Here is a 13,882-nt window from a genome sequence, read left to right as displayed (position 1 = left end):
GACCCAATGTAAACCGCTCAATCTGTTCTCTGAATGAGATCTTCTTGAATGAAGAGGCAGGTAGAAAAGAGTTCCAGAATCTTTCACAGTAAGAATTCACTGTATCGCTCTTGGTCATTCGGAGATGGTTCCAAGCAGCTCGTATATCTCGTTCATATTCTTGCGTCAACCAAGAAGAAATAAAAAACTTCTTAAATTTCAGCCATTTAACTGGCGCAGTCTTGTTTAAAAGAAGCGTGGACCACCAAGTACGAGCATTCCTCTTAAAGTAAGAGGCAACTCTCCAAATCTTGGAGTGCTCTGAATAGCGTCCTCTTGCGAAACCGATGTCAAACTACTGTATAAAAGACAAAGCCTTCGAAGCATCTGAGTATCCTGAAAAAGTATCAAACTTGATCGAGTGGCCACCTTCCTTAAACTCTCGGGCTTTCTTGCTTTTATCTTCGAGAAAGTCATACTAGTTGGCTTTGTAAAGATTCTTCTTGTTCGCATAAAAGTTCCCGTTGTCAAAGTCTGAACTGTCCGTAGACGAGTCCTCTGTAGAAGTGTCACTCACTGGGCGAGACTTAGACTTCCTTGCCTTTTTCTTGCCCTTTTCGAAGCGTTGTTTCTTGCTTCTCTTTTTGCTTTTTCTGTCTTCTTCGCTCGAATCTGAAGAGCTAGAAGAACTGTCAGAAGAAGAAGAACTGGGTAAGCCTTCAAACTTGATGCGCTTCTTCAATTTCTTTGCCTTGTCGAATGTCGACCGACGACCCAAATATCCCGGGAAGTCAGTGCCCTTCTTCTGCTTTTTGCCGTGCTTTTTGTCCTTCTTTTGCACGTCGAAAAGCTGAGCAATCCGTGCATCAACCACGTTCTCCAGTTCCTTCTCTGTATATTTCTTGGAGGCAGAAGGTTTCTTTAGAGCGGGTTTCGGCAGTGGTGTTGTGGTTCTCTGCCACTCCGTCTGTACCTCTTCCAAAGAGGTCTGGTTCATATATTTTGCCATCTTCAGGTCCTTGGCAAAATTGAGCATCATCTTTGTTGCATCGCCAATCAATTGACGACGCTCCATCTCTTGCTGCTCCGCCTGAGTAGGCCTAGGCGGGCCATACTCCGTGCCAGAATCTTCGTTGTGATCCCTGCCCACATCTCCAGATGCAGAGGGAATCGCCTGATCATTGCCTGAAGCCATAGGTCCCGCGGAAAAAAAATTGGGGTTCAGATTTCCCGTAGAAGAGAAATCGGCCGTGCTCTGATACCACTGTAACAGACTTGGACACTCCAAGTCAAGAATCGACCGCGACAGCACCATATAACCACTTCGAAACAATTCACAGATCACAATACATTTGCATTGGCCCAGCGGAGTTCCGTGCCTAGAGATATTGGCCCCAAAGACTAGCACCCCTTTCGGTATTTCTTTTTATATTAATCAAATCAAAGTACAAGAGTGTGGCTAGAGTTTCACTCTCAGACTCTGCGTCCAGATGCCCTGAGAAGTGAAGCCCTCTCCACATATTTAAAGGTACAAGGGATGCCCAAAAGCAGAGCCCCAAAAGCTTTTAAAATAAAAAGCATCAGTTCTCTCTCTCTTTTTAGAGTCTTTTCTTTTTTTCAAAAAAAAGCAAGCTCTCTCTCTGTCACATGGCGTGTAGACCAAAAAGCGACGCCCAAAAGCTGACACAATTTCCGGAATTCCGTACAACGCTTCTGCTGCCACGTGGCACCCTGGCAAAATTAGGGTTTGCTGTCAAAAATTAGGGTTTCATCAGAAATTAGGGTTTTTGGCAGTTTTTTAGGGTTTGCAGGGATTTTAGGCTTTCAGCTTCCCATAGCCACGTCATCACTTTGTCACAACTTGTGTCCAATTCTTTTTGGATCCCTGAAATTTGGCTACAAAGAGGCTTGCTCTAGCTTTTTCCTGCAATCTGATGGTAAAGGTAAGGACATGGTCTCACTTTTTTTGCCACCGTTTTGTACTTAGTCTCCACACGCACTTCCGGTCCTTCATTAGCATTGAAATCTTTCTGATCTTCAAAAGCCTCAATCACATCATACATTTCCATAGAGCATACTTCCACAACGTGGGTTCCATCTTGCATGCTAGAGTCCATTATAGCCTCAAGCTCAAGCATAGTATCTACATGAGAAACTTGTTCAAAGAAACCTGAAATGCATTCACTATCCTCTATGAAACCATTTTCTTTCATGTATTTTTGTACATTATATACATGTTGTCGTGCACTTCTTTTCATATCCTCAAGCTTCATAAAACATATTGACCCATGATCTGTTAATCCCTAGAAACCTATAGAAAAAGCTTCTTCTCGCTTTGGGTCAAGCGAGAATCTTTTTTCTTCTTGTACCATTGCAATCCCGCTTTACAATGGTACATGGCCAAAACCCCTTATCTCCCTGTACTCTTTGAACTCTTTGTTCACTTTTGGTAGAGGATACTCGCGAAGACTACTGCGGTTCCCCTCGCGATTCACACACACAGTCAAAAATTGCACAACTTGCTTTCCATCTCTGCTCTTTACCATAGCATAAGCGGAACCATCATCCAAGACCTTTGTTTCCATGCGAACGGCTGTGATGTATGGCTGCCCAAGGATAAGAGGACAGGTAGACATCTCCTGCACAAAGAAGTTTTGCTCATCCTTCACATTACCAATCGTCACTTTCACATTTGGACAAGCCACATACAGCTCTCCTGATGAGTTGTCTGTAGCTCTAATCATCCACCCATGGTCTGTGTCTATCGCCACTTACCCTTCATGTAAAGACTCTTGGACATAAGATTGATTTCAGAGCCATGATCTATCAATGCAACATATGGCTCCTCAAGATCACGCACCTCGACTAAAGTTTCTGTTGTAGCTCTTGCCCAATGACTTTTGGAGTAGTGGCTTTTATAAGAGGCTTCATCTTCATCATCATCATCTGCAAATTTAGCATGTGCATCTCTTCGAGAAGACTGGTAGCATCCTACCACACTGTCATCGCAATCACTCTCTAGGACATGTATCCCATGTGCCTTAAGAGACTCCCCTTCACCCTCAGACTGTGGAGGAATAGACTAAGTGAGAGTTTGCCTCTTTCTTTTTATGATATCTATAATTTCTTCATGAAACTCGCGTTTAGCAATGCCAAGAACCTCACCCAAGGTAAACTCAACTTTGCTATTCAAAATCCATTCCTCCAAACCTGCTTTAAGTTTGAGGCAGCTTCAATGTCAGATTGTAGTTTGTATGTAGGGCCTTTTGCTTTGGCTTTTCCTTGCTCTTTCTTCTTCTCTGTAGATGCCTCCTCCAATAGGAATCTCAGGAGGAGGAGACACATGTGGTGGAGCCTCATAAGAAGGTCTTGGATCCTTTCTTCCTCCGGCTCTTGTAACCCTCTTTGAAGTAGAAGGACCTGCATCTCCATTCTCACGTCTACGCTTCTCTTCCACAATTGCTTCATTGTTATAGCATTCTGCAAGATAGACATGCATTGATAAAGAGTCCACAGGGTCATCCCAACCTGTTGTATGGCGTATGCAATCACCAGCTTCATGTAATACCTGTTTAGTTACCTTCCCTTTTTCGGTTGAGGCTACTGCATATGGCCACAAGCTATCAACCTCCTCAAAAGCATCTGGAGTAGACTTTAACGCTTTCTTTAAAATTAGCTCCAAAGTTAGTTCCTAATGGCATACCTATCTCTTGCAGATGGATCTTGGCATCCTTAAAAAACACAAGATCTCTTTTTAAGGCATCCCTTCTGCCATGGTCTATGCCATCACACCATATGCATCTGTGCACAAATCCTTCTTTGCTTTAGGATTTTTGTCTTGTAGGTTGTCCTTTCTCTTCAAGCCTTGTTAGCTTTAACTTCATTTCTCGCATGCCCTTAACAAGCTCATCAAGCATTGAATTATCACCTTTTGGACTCACAACAATAGGCTTTGGTGGAATCTCTGACGTGCTAGGAGTAGAGGTAGTACCATTCACCACCATCTTGTCCCTACGACGTTGCCTCTTAGCAATCAATGAGACTGCGTCCTCAACCTCTTTCCAATCAGCCTTTAGACCTTGTTTTGTATTCTCGTCTTCAAGGAGTAGCTCTAGCTTTTCTTGGAGCTCACGACCTGCAGCTTGAAAAAACAATTCAGTCTTTATACTATCCAAAGTAGCACGCTTTGTTCCTGACAGCTGAGCATAGCGCCGCTCAAAATCTCTCGACAATTCAATGATGGAAACTTGCATAGTTACCCGGAACGTGGAACGGGAACGGCAACGGGCCTTCCCGTGGAACGGGGAAAAGGCAAGGGGTCCGGAACGGGAACGGCGCAAAATGGGAGGCATAAAAAACACCCAAATAATGCAATGTTTAGCGTTATGTGTTTGGATACAAGTAGTATTAGAGTCCTTTTGACTCTAATACTCACAAAACACATGATTTGAAGACCATTCCACCTTACTATGGCTTGGCTGCATCGTGTAGTGATGCGCGGTCATAGTACATTCACAACAGACACAGTGCATGCTTGAGATAGAGAGCTTGAGAGAGGCTTCACTTCTTGAGACCAAGGGGGAGAGAGCTTGAAGCCTTGAAAGTTCAGGGCAAGCCCAAGAGAGAGAGCTTGAGAGCTCGAGGATAGAGCTAGAGAGCTTGAGGCTCGAGCTCGAGGGTAGAGCTTGAGAGCAAGGAAGAGAGAGAGAGAGCCTTGAGGCTTGTTGCATTTGTGAAGGAAAGCGGTGAGGGGGGAGCAATTTATAAGGAAACACACACCCCCAAAATCTGCCCCTTTATGCTTTCTTACCATTGCTGCCGTTCCGGGACGTTTCGGGACGTTCCGACCCCGTTCTCCCCTGCCGTTCCGGTGATGCTTGGTCTGTCGAAACGCTCTGCCGTTTGGGGTACCTGTAGCCGGTCAGAACGCTGTTTCGACTTTCCAGCCCCTGATGGGGGCGTTCCCCGGTAACTATGATGGAAAGTCCTTCGTTTGGCTTTGCAATCCATTCCAAGAAAGTTCTTTTTGTAACCCTTTCAAAGTCCTCCATGAAGTATCCTCCTTTAGGGCTAATTTGAATTGCTCCCAACCTTCTTCATGCTCCTTCCTGATTCCCCTTACATGGTCTCTAATCTCGATTCTCGAGGACCACAACAAGCTCAAAACTACGAATCATGTCCACCTTTGGAACCCGTTGTAGCTCCATCTCCTTTACATAGCCACGAAGAAACTTTGTGACATCTTTCCTTTCAAATTGGTCCATTTTGTTCATAATAGCTTAAAGGGCTTTGGTTGCTGACACCTCCCTTCTTTCTGTAGCCTGTTGTTGTTGCATAAACATGGCGAATGCTTGAGACATTTGCATTGTGCCTTGATCAAAACGCATGCCTTGTTGCTCTTGCTGATCCATAGTTTTAATTATTTGTATTTAAACCTTTCAAAACAAATTTTTGAACCCCCACCCCAGCTGCTTCGCGTCGTGTTCACCAGAAATGTCGGAATGTGTGCGGTCTAGCTGGGAAGGTGCAGAACCTCTGGTGTGAGATTTCGTGATGAGAGTCACAAACACTTTAAGAAAAAGCCTTTACAGAAAATCACCAACTCTCTTTCTAAGGGTGACTGAAAATCTAAAAGCGTTCGTGACAGCAAAGTCACAAACCCCCTCCTCTATCGTGCTTGGAATCTGCTTGTTTTCGTAGTTGAGATTATGATGAGAGGATCACCAAATCACATCCAAGTTCACTCTTCATGGTATCATGTAGCCTCGCCCCCAATTACATAGTCGTAACATCAAACAATTGAAAGGAATACTCGAGCTTCCATGCAACAGACTTGGACACTCCAAGTCAAGAATCAACCGCGACAACACCGAATAACCACTTCAAAACAATTCACAGATCACAATAGATTTGCACTGGCCCGGCGGAGTTCCGTGCCTAGAGATATTGGCCCCAAAGACTAGCGCCCCTTTCGGTATTTCTTTTTATATTAATCAAATCAAAGTACAAGAGAGTGGCTAGGGTTTCACTCTCAGACTCTTCTCAGGGCCCTCACCACTAATTTAAAGGTTACAAGGGATGCCCAAAAGCAGAGCCCCAAAAGCTTCAAATCAAAAGCAACTACTGTCTCTCTCTCACAGAGAGTCAAAACTTGAAAGCAAAAGCATTCTCTCTCTCTTTCTCATATTGTAGAGAAAAAGCAAAATTTGCATCACTCATCATTTTCAAAAATATTTATTTATTTATTTATTTATTTATTTATTTATTTATTTATTAATTATTATTTTTTTATTTTTTTATTTTTTTTTAATAGCCTCCGCGATTTCCAAAAATTAGGGTTTTCAGGAATTTTAGGGTTTCTGTTGTTCGCCACGTCATCACTTTGTGACATACCCCCCTTTTGAAAGCATTGTAATCGACCGCGATTACGCCTGCAAAACTGACAAAAGCCATAAACCGTCTTAGCAGACACTGACTGTTAGTACCTACGTACTAGGAACACACATCTAGCACATGTACAAAATGGACAGTCACATCACACGACATCACAGGACATCACCAAACATCACAGGACATCACATGACATTCAACATTCATTCGGATCTTAGACCATGATTTATCGGCAATGTAGCTAGCAATCACATCTAGGTCCAATAGGGACCTCATCGATGTCCGATTGACTAAGCCCTATTGCAACCATGTCTATTTGAGATCAATCAGACCAAAATGCTGCAGTCATTTCGGCTATCAATTCCTACACTTAAAAGAAGTCAAGAACAAATCAGTATCATTATCAGGAATTCCATTTCATAAAGTCATCCAGCAGAATACTGTCACCTCTCAGTATCCCTGAAGCTCAGAGAGACATCAGTGACTTTAGTATCAAAATCAAGACATCTGTTGACAAAGGAGTGGAGTGACTCCCCTCTTGTGCATCCCACTACACCAGATCTCCGGCCAAGCTGAATTCTGGGTTCCGTTTGGAGTAGACTATGCTAAACCAAAACATCGAGGTAAAGTTTCACAATCCGAGGAGTATCTGCTAGGTCCTCCTCCTCCATCCACTTCGCATCAAATGCAGGAAAGTTCTTGAACTTAACCTAGAACCGCCTTCGGACTTTACCTTTCTTCGTATCGTTATGTGCCAAAATCTGTTCAGGAACAAGGATCTCCTCGTTTTCCTCCACTTCGGGTTGCTCATCAGGCTCCCCATCATCAGGCACATCACCCTTAACAAGGTTCAAGAGACTCACATGCAATGCATTATGAATCCTCCAAGTATCTGGCAGTTTCAATCGGAAGGAGACATCATTTATCTTGTCAGTGATCTGGAAAGGTCCGTAGTATCGCATACTAAGCTTTGGAAAAAGCCTCTACTTTCCCTTTTTTCTTTCGTAGGCGTGCCTTCTCAAAACGTAAGAGCACCCAATCATCCTCCTTCAATTTCAAGTCGCGACGATGGCGATCCGCTGCCTTTTTCTGTCGTTCTTGAGACTCCTGCAAAGTCTCGCGAACCTTGGCAAAAGCCGTATCCAAACCTCGCGAATATTCATCCGCTTCAAATATCTAATCTTCGTGCTCAGGAAGGATGGAACCTTCGCAGCACTTTCAACAATCTCACATGGCGTCTGCCCCGTCGAAGAGTGTATCGTGTTATTGTAGGCAAATTCCACAAAAGGTAAGTGCTTTTCCCATTGAGTCTTCTGATCCGAGATACAAGACTTCAATAAATCCAAAATCACTGAATTGGCAATCTCAAATTGCCCGTCAGTCTGCAAGTGGAACGATGACGAGAACTGCAACTGCGTGCCAATGTTCTCCCAAATTGCCTTCCAAAACAAACTCATAAATCTGGGGTCTCTGTCGGAGACAATCGTCTCAGACGTGCCATGTAATCGGAAAATCATCGCGATCATTCTGTGTTCTCGAGAGATCAAAAATGAAATCTATTTCAATACTTTTCCAGGGGCGGGTGGGTATGGGTAACAATCCCTGTGCCTTATGCCTGTCAAAATTGACTTTCTGGCATACTAAGCAACTGCGCACGAACTCTTCCACATCCTTTTTGAGTCTCGGCCCAAAGAAGTATCTCTCTACCCCCTTCATGGTGGTAGCAATGCCGCGGTGACTCGTAAAAGGTGGACAGTGGCATTCAGTCATAACCTTATCCCTCAACGGCTGTGTAACGCAAAACATAGTCTTTTTCATCAAGTAGCCTTCCCGAAGGGAGTATCCAGCTATTGTCCCCCCATCCCGTATCCGTGTGAAAATATCTGCAAAATCTGTATCTGTGGCATACTGATCGACCATATCCTCGAAGCTCCTATGATGTATCGCGGAAATAGCCAGAACCAATGTTTCCGAGACAAAGCATCTGCCACCACATTCTTCTGTCCCTCACATGGACAATCTGGAAGTGGAACTGTGACAAGATGTTCGCCCACCACATCTGCTTTTCCGAAAGCTGCTTCTGTGACAAGAAGTAGCACAAACTCTGATGGTCTGTAAAGACAGTAAAATCCGCTCCGAGTAGGTAGTGCCGCCACTGAGTAAGAGCATGGATCACTGCCAGAAGCTCTTTCTCATAGATCTGTGTTGTCATCTCCGGCCTAGAGAACAAACGGCTCTCGTAAGCTATGACATGGCCTTCTTGCATCAAGACCACACCCAGACTACGACCACAAGCATCACAATATACTTCAATGACTTCTGCAAGTCCGACAAAGTCAAAATAGGCCCCGTAGTCAATTTCTCTTTCAATGTCCGAAAGGCAGTCACCTCTGTGGGTCCCCACGAAAAAGGTACTCCTTTCTGTGTCAAGGTATGCAAAGGGGAAGCAACCTCTGCAAACTTTCGTATGAACCGCCTGTAGTACGAACACAGTCCCAAGAAGCTTCTAACTTCATGGACATTCCTCAAATCGGGCCAATCACAGATAGTCTCTATCTTGGCCGGGTCCATTTGCACTCCTGCTGCTGACACACTGTGTCCCAAAAAGTGTATCTCTGGTAGGAAAAATTTACTTTTCTTTGCATTAATCACTAATGTGTGATCTCGTAATGTCTGAAAGACTTGAAGCAGATGATCTCTGTGTTCTGCCTCATTCTTGGAGAAAACAATGATGCGGTCAAAGAAAGTGCCAACAAATAGCCTGTACTCTCGAAAAATCCTGTCCATCATCCGGTTAAATGTCGCACGAGCATTGGTTAAACCAAAAGGCATCACCAAAAACTCAAATAACCCAAAAGTCGTCCAAAAATCTGTCTTGTAGACATCTCCCGGCGCTATCCTAATCTGATGATATCCACTCTTCAAGTCAATCCTGCTAAAGCACGAGGATCCCTGTAACCTGTCGAGTATATCATCGATCCTAGAAATCGGAAATCTGTTCTTGATGGTGATTTCGTTGAGAGTGCTATAATCGATGCACGTTCTCCAAGATCCGTCTTTCTTCAAAACCAACAACACTGGACAGCAATATGGTGAAGTACTAGGCTGGACAAGACCCTTTTCCAAGAGGTCTTTCACTTGGTTCATAATCTCTTCATTTTGTGTGCGGCTCACACGTTAGGGTGGCCGATTCGGTGGCGTGCTTCCGGGTATCAGATCAATGGTCTGATCTTCAAGCCCTTTGAAAAGCAATCGGCATGAGTGTGGAGAAAAATCTTGGCGTTCTTTTGATCAGGTCAAAACATATTCAACCTTTATCCAGCGTTCAGTTCTCTCCCAAAAGAATGAGTAAGAAACTCAAGTTCATCAAGTACAATCTCTAAGCCCTTCATTTATCAAAGTCGCTTTCTCGGCCCGGTAGTCAACCACGGCGTAGTTATTGCGGTACCAAGGGATCCCGAGTAGAACGTCACTCGCGTGCCCTGAACACCCCTGTCATTGCAAACAAAGTTTGCCAATGCTCGGTGTAATGGCAACATCCCATCCGGGTGCCAGTCGAACTACCTCCGCCTGTGGCGTCAGTCTGTAGGGCGTAATTTCCAAATCGAGCCGCCAATTCCAAGTGAAAAGAAGTTGGCCTTGGCTCCTTCAAAAGAGCTTCCTGATCCTACACTTTGCCCCAAAAGCGGCAAAGTTTGTACTTTCATTCATTAGATTCGGTACAAGTCCCACGCCATGTGGTACCAGTTCTGCTTTTCTATCTGCCTTTTCTGCCACATTCCTCAGCTGCTCTAGAACTCTCAGACCTGTGGTCATCTTTATCATTCTGTTCTTTCTGTGCCTTTATAGGGCACTTCACGGAGATATGTCCATGTTCTCCGCATCCAAAGCACTTCCCCTCTCTGATGAAGCGAGCTCTCTCCTCAGGAGTAAGCTTGGGTCGTGCATCTTTTTTTCTCTGGGTTGTTCTTTTTCTTTATACTTTCATTCCCAGAAGTCTGTTCGGCTCGTTGTGTCATGGCCTTATCTGTGGGGTAGGTCAAACTGCCAGAGTGAATGGCAAAGCCCCGCTTCGCATGACTCATCAACTCCTAAATAGAAGCTGACTTCTATTCCAAGCAGTGATCTCGGATCTCTGTAGGTAGACCCAAGGTAAACCGTTCAATCTGTTCTCTGAACAAGATCTTCTTGAATGAAGAGGCGGGTAGAAAAGAGCTCCAGAATCTTTCACAATAAGCATTGATTGTGTCTTTCTTGGTCATCCGAAGATGGTTCCAAGCAGCTCGTATATCTCATTCATATTCTTGCGTCAACCAAGAAGGAATAAAAAGCTTCTTAAATTTCAGCCATTTAACTGGCGCAGTCTTGTTTAAAAGAAGCGTGGACCACCAAGTACGAGCATTCCCCTTAAAGTAAGAGGCAGCTCTCCGAATCTTGGAGTGCTCTGAATAGCATCCTCCCGCGAAAGCGATGTCAAACTGCTGTATAAAAGACAAAGCCTTCGAAGCATCTGAGTATCCTGAAAAAGTATCAAACTTGATCGAGTGGCCACCTTCCTTAAACTCTCGGACTTTCTTGCTTTTATCTTCGAGAAAGTCATACTGGTTAGCTTTGTAAAAATTCTTCTTGTTCGCATAAAACTTTCCGTCATCGGAATCTGAGTTGTCTGTAGACGAGTCCTCAGTAGAATTGTCAGTCTCTGGGCGATATGTAGCCTTCTTTGCCTTTTTCTTGCCCTTTCCGAAGCTTTGTGTCTTGCTTCGCTTTTTGTTTTTTTCTGTCTTCTTCGCTCGAGTCTGAAGAGCTAGAAGAACTGTCAGAGAAGATGAAGAATTGAGTAAGCCTTCAAACTTGACACGCTTCTTCTGTTTCTTTGCCTTGTCAAAAGTTGACTGACAACCCAAATAACCTAGAAAGTCGGTGCTTTTCTTCTGCTTTTTGCCGTGCTTTTTGGCTTTCTTTTGCGCATCAAAAAGCTGAGCAATCTGTGCATCAACCACGTTCTCCAATTCCTTCTTCATATATTTTCTTGGAGGCAGAAGGTTTCTTGAGAGCGGGTTTCGGGAGTGGTGTTGTGGTTCTCTGCCACTCCATCTGTACCTCTTCCAAAGAGGTCTGGTTCATATATTTTGCCATCTTCGGATCCTTGGCAAAATTGAGCATCATCTTTGTTGCATCGCCAATCAATTGACGACGCTCCATCTCTCTTTGCTCCGCCTGAGTAGGCCGAGACGGGCCATACTCTCTGTCTGAATCTTCGTTGTGATCCCAGCCAGCATCTCCAGATGCAGAGGGAGTCGACTGATCATTTCCTGAAGCCATAGGTGCCGCGGAAAAAAAAATTCGGGGATCGGATTTCCCGTAGCAGAGAAATCGGCCGTGCTCTGATACCACTGTAACAGACTTGGACACTCCAAGTCAAGAATCAACCGCGACAGCACCGAATAACCACTTCAAAACAGTTCACAGATCACAATAGATTTGCACTGGCCCGGCGGAGTTCCGTGCCTAGAGATATTGGCCCCAAAGACTGGTGCCCCTTTCGGTATTTCTTTTTATATTAATCAAATCAAAGTACAAGAGAGTGGCTAGGGTTTCACTCTCAGACTCTGCGTCCAGATGCCCTGAGAAGTGAGGCCCTCACCACTAATTTAAAGGTTACAAGGGATGCCCAAAAGCAGAGCCCCAAAAGCTTCAAATCAAAAGCAATTGCTGTCTCTCTCTCACAGAGAGTCAAAACTTGAAAGCAAAAGCATTCTCTCTCTCTTTCTCATATTGTAGAGAAAAAGCAAAATTTGCGTCGCTCATCATTTTCAACAAAAAAAAATTTAATAGCCTCCGCGATTTTCGAAAATTAGGGTTTTTGGCAAAAATTAGGGTTTGCAGGAATTTTAGGGTTTCTTGCAGAAATTAGGGTTTTTGTTGTTCGCCACGTCATCACTTTGTGACATTCCACCTTCATGGCGACCATTTTCTGATTTTGCAAAGGTTTAAGAGTCTCTATATTGAAACCCACACACCATTTTGATAAGGGAAAACCCTAATTCACTCCCTCACAAGCTCAAAAATTGCGAAGAGGCAAGACTACAACACACATAGATTGGGCAACCATGGAAGCTATTGCACAATCGAAGAAAATTGCAAGTTTTTTTGTTTTGTAAAAAGCAACCCTCTCCTCCCCTACGGCATTCTTAGCTGATGTGTCAATTTTTAGGCCATTTTCCACTTTCGACCAAACCTAGGCCATTTCCAACTCATTTTTGGCCCAAAAAATACCATTTTTTATGCGAAAAATCCCAAACGAAGTCAGAAAAATCCTTAAATTTGTGGGATCACTCGCATAAGCATAAAAATCATAGATAAGCATCATATTTCATCAATATACCATTTTGAGTCACTTTCCATGCAATTCTGCAACGACATCTGTTATAGGCGAGATGAGTGTGCCACCATGAAATACTTGGAGTATATACATCATAAAACCAAAATAGGCATCTTATCAAGTGGAAAAGCACGCAAATGCGCCACATCAAGGGCCACGACCGCCCGAAAAGGTATGTACATGATAGCGACCGCAGTAGCCGCTTCAACATATATCACAATATGTACATGATTGCTTTAATTTGCATGCATCGAGAAGTGTCAAAAGTGAGGTGAATGTTTTTATTTCACACTATGTATGTTTTTATTTCTGGAAACAGAACTCCATCGCTTCGTGTCGAGTTCTCTCATCTCTTTCAGTTCAAGTGTTAAGAGTTCTTTCACTTCTGTTCATGTGTTGTTGAAGATTTCCGTCTTAGGTATCCAAGCCAGTTATAGAGGCATCAAGCATAAGCTTGCAAACACCGGATCATTTTTGGAGAGAGAATGAAGTTGTGGAGCTAAAGAAAGGATCTTTTTGAGATGGCCCGTACTAGGCTCGTGCATCAAGAGCTACCTACCTGTCCTTGAACAAGTATCAATGGCTCATGTCTATTGGGCAGAGGCATGTTTTACTGCAATCTAGATAATTAGTCATTGCATAGAGTTCCCTTGGAGTTTTCTTATGAAGCTTACTAGCATCACACTTCCCAATACTTGGATGCTCTGCCTTCATTCCTGTATCAAAGGAGCAGCAGCAAAATCCCGAAATGCAGAAGCAAACCTTTGTCAACTACATTGCAGGATCCAACTCGAGGTTCACAGTGCCCTTAAGCCACAAGATGGTGGCCAAATAGGCACGTGCCAAGAAGAGTCACAAAATTGAAATCACATTTGTCCCAATGTAAAAGCAGCAAATAAAGAGAATTTGATGTTTGATCAAATATAAACAGGGTTTGTCATATTACCATCTATTTCCAATTCCATTATAGCCATGATTCACAAATTCAAGAAAAATTTCTTAAGATTCTACAGGCTGTATGGACCAATACTCCTTAGAACAAAAACGAAGTAGAATCCGTGCACAATTCACACTTATTAAAAATTTGCCATTTTCCTAACTCACGGTTGCAATTTTTCTGTTGAAAATGAA

At 43.6% G+C, this 13,882-nt stretch overlaps 1 protein-coding gene across 2 annotated transcripts in view; it reads right to left on the bottom strand.

Annotated features, from left to right (window-relative positions):
* Positions 1-13,882, bottom strand: part of LOC147424023 (uncharacterized) — a 74,232-nt gene that overhangs the window by 47,449 nt on the left and 12,901 nt on the right. The gene's annotated exons all lie outside the window — the stretch shown is intronic.

This window comes from Adiantum capillus-veneris, chromosome 26 (genome assembly GCF_014529385.1).
Source record: "Adiantum capillus-veneris isolate H3 chromosome 26, ASM1452938v2, whole genome shotgun sequence".
In the NCBI taxonomy this organism is placed as follows: Eukaryota; Viridiplantae; Streptophyta; class Polypodiopsida; order Polypodiales; family Pteridaceae; genus Adiantum; species Adiantum capillus-veneris.
This window is presented reverse-complemented; position numbering and strand designations above follow the sequence as displayed.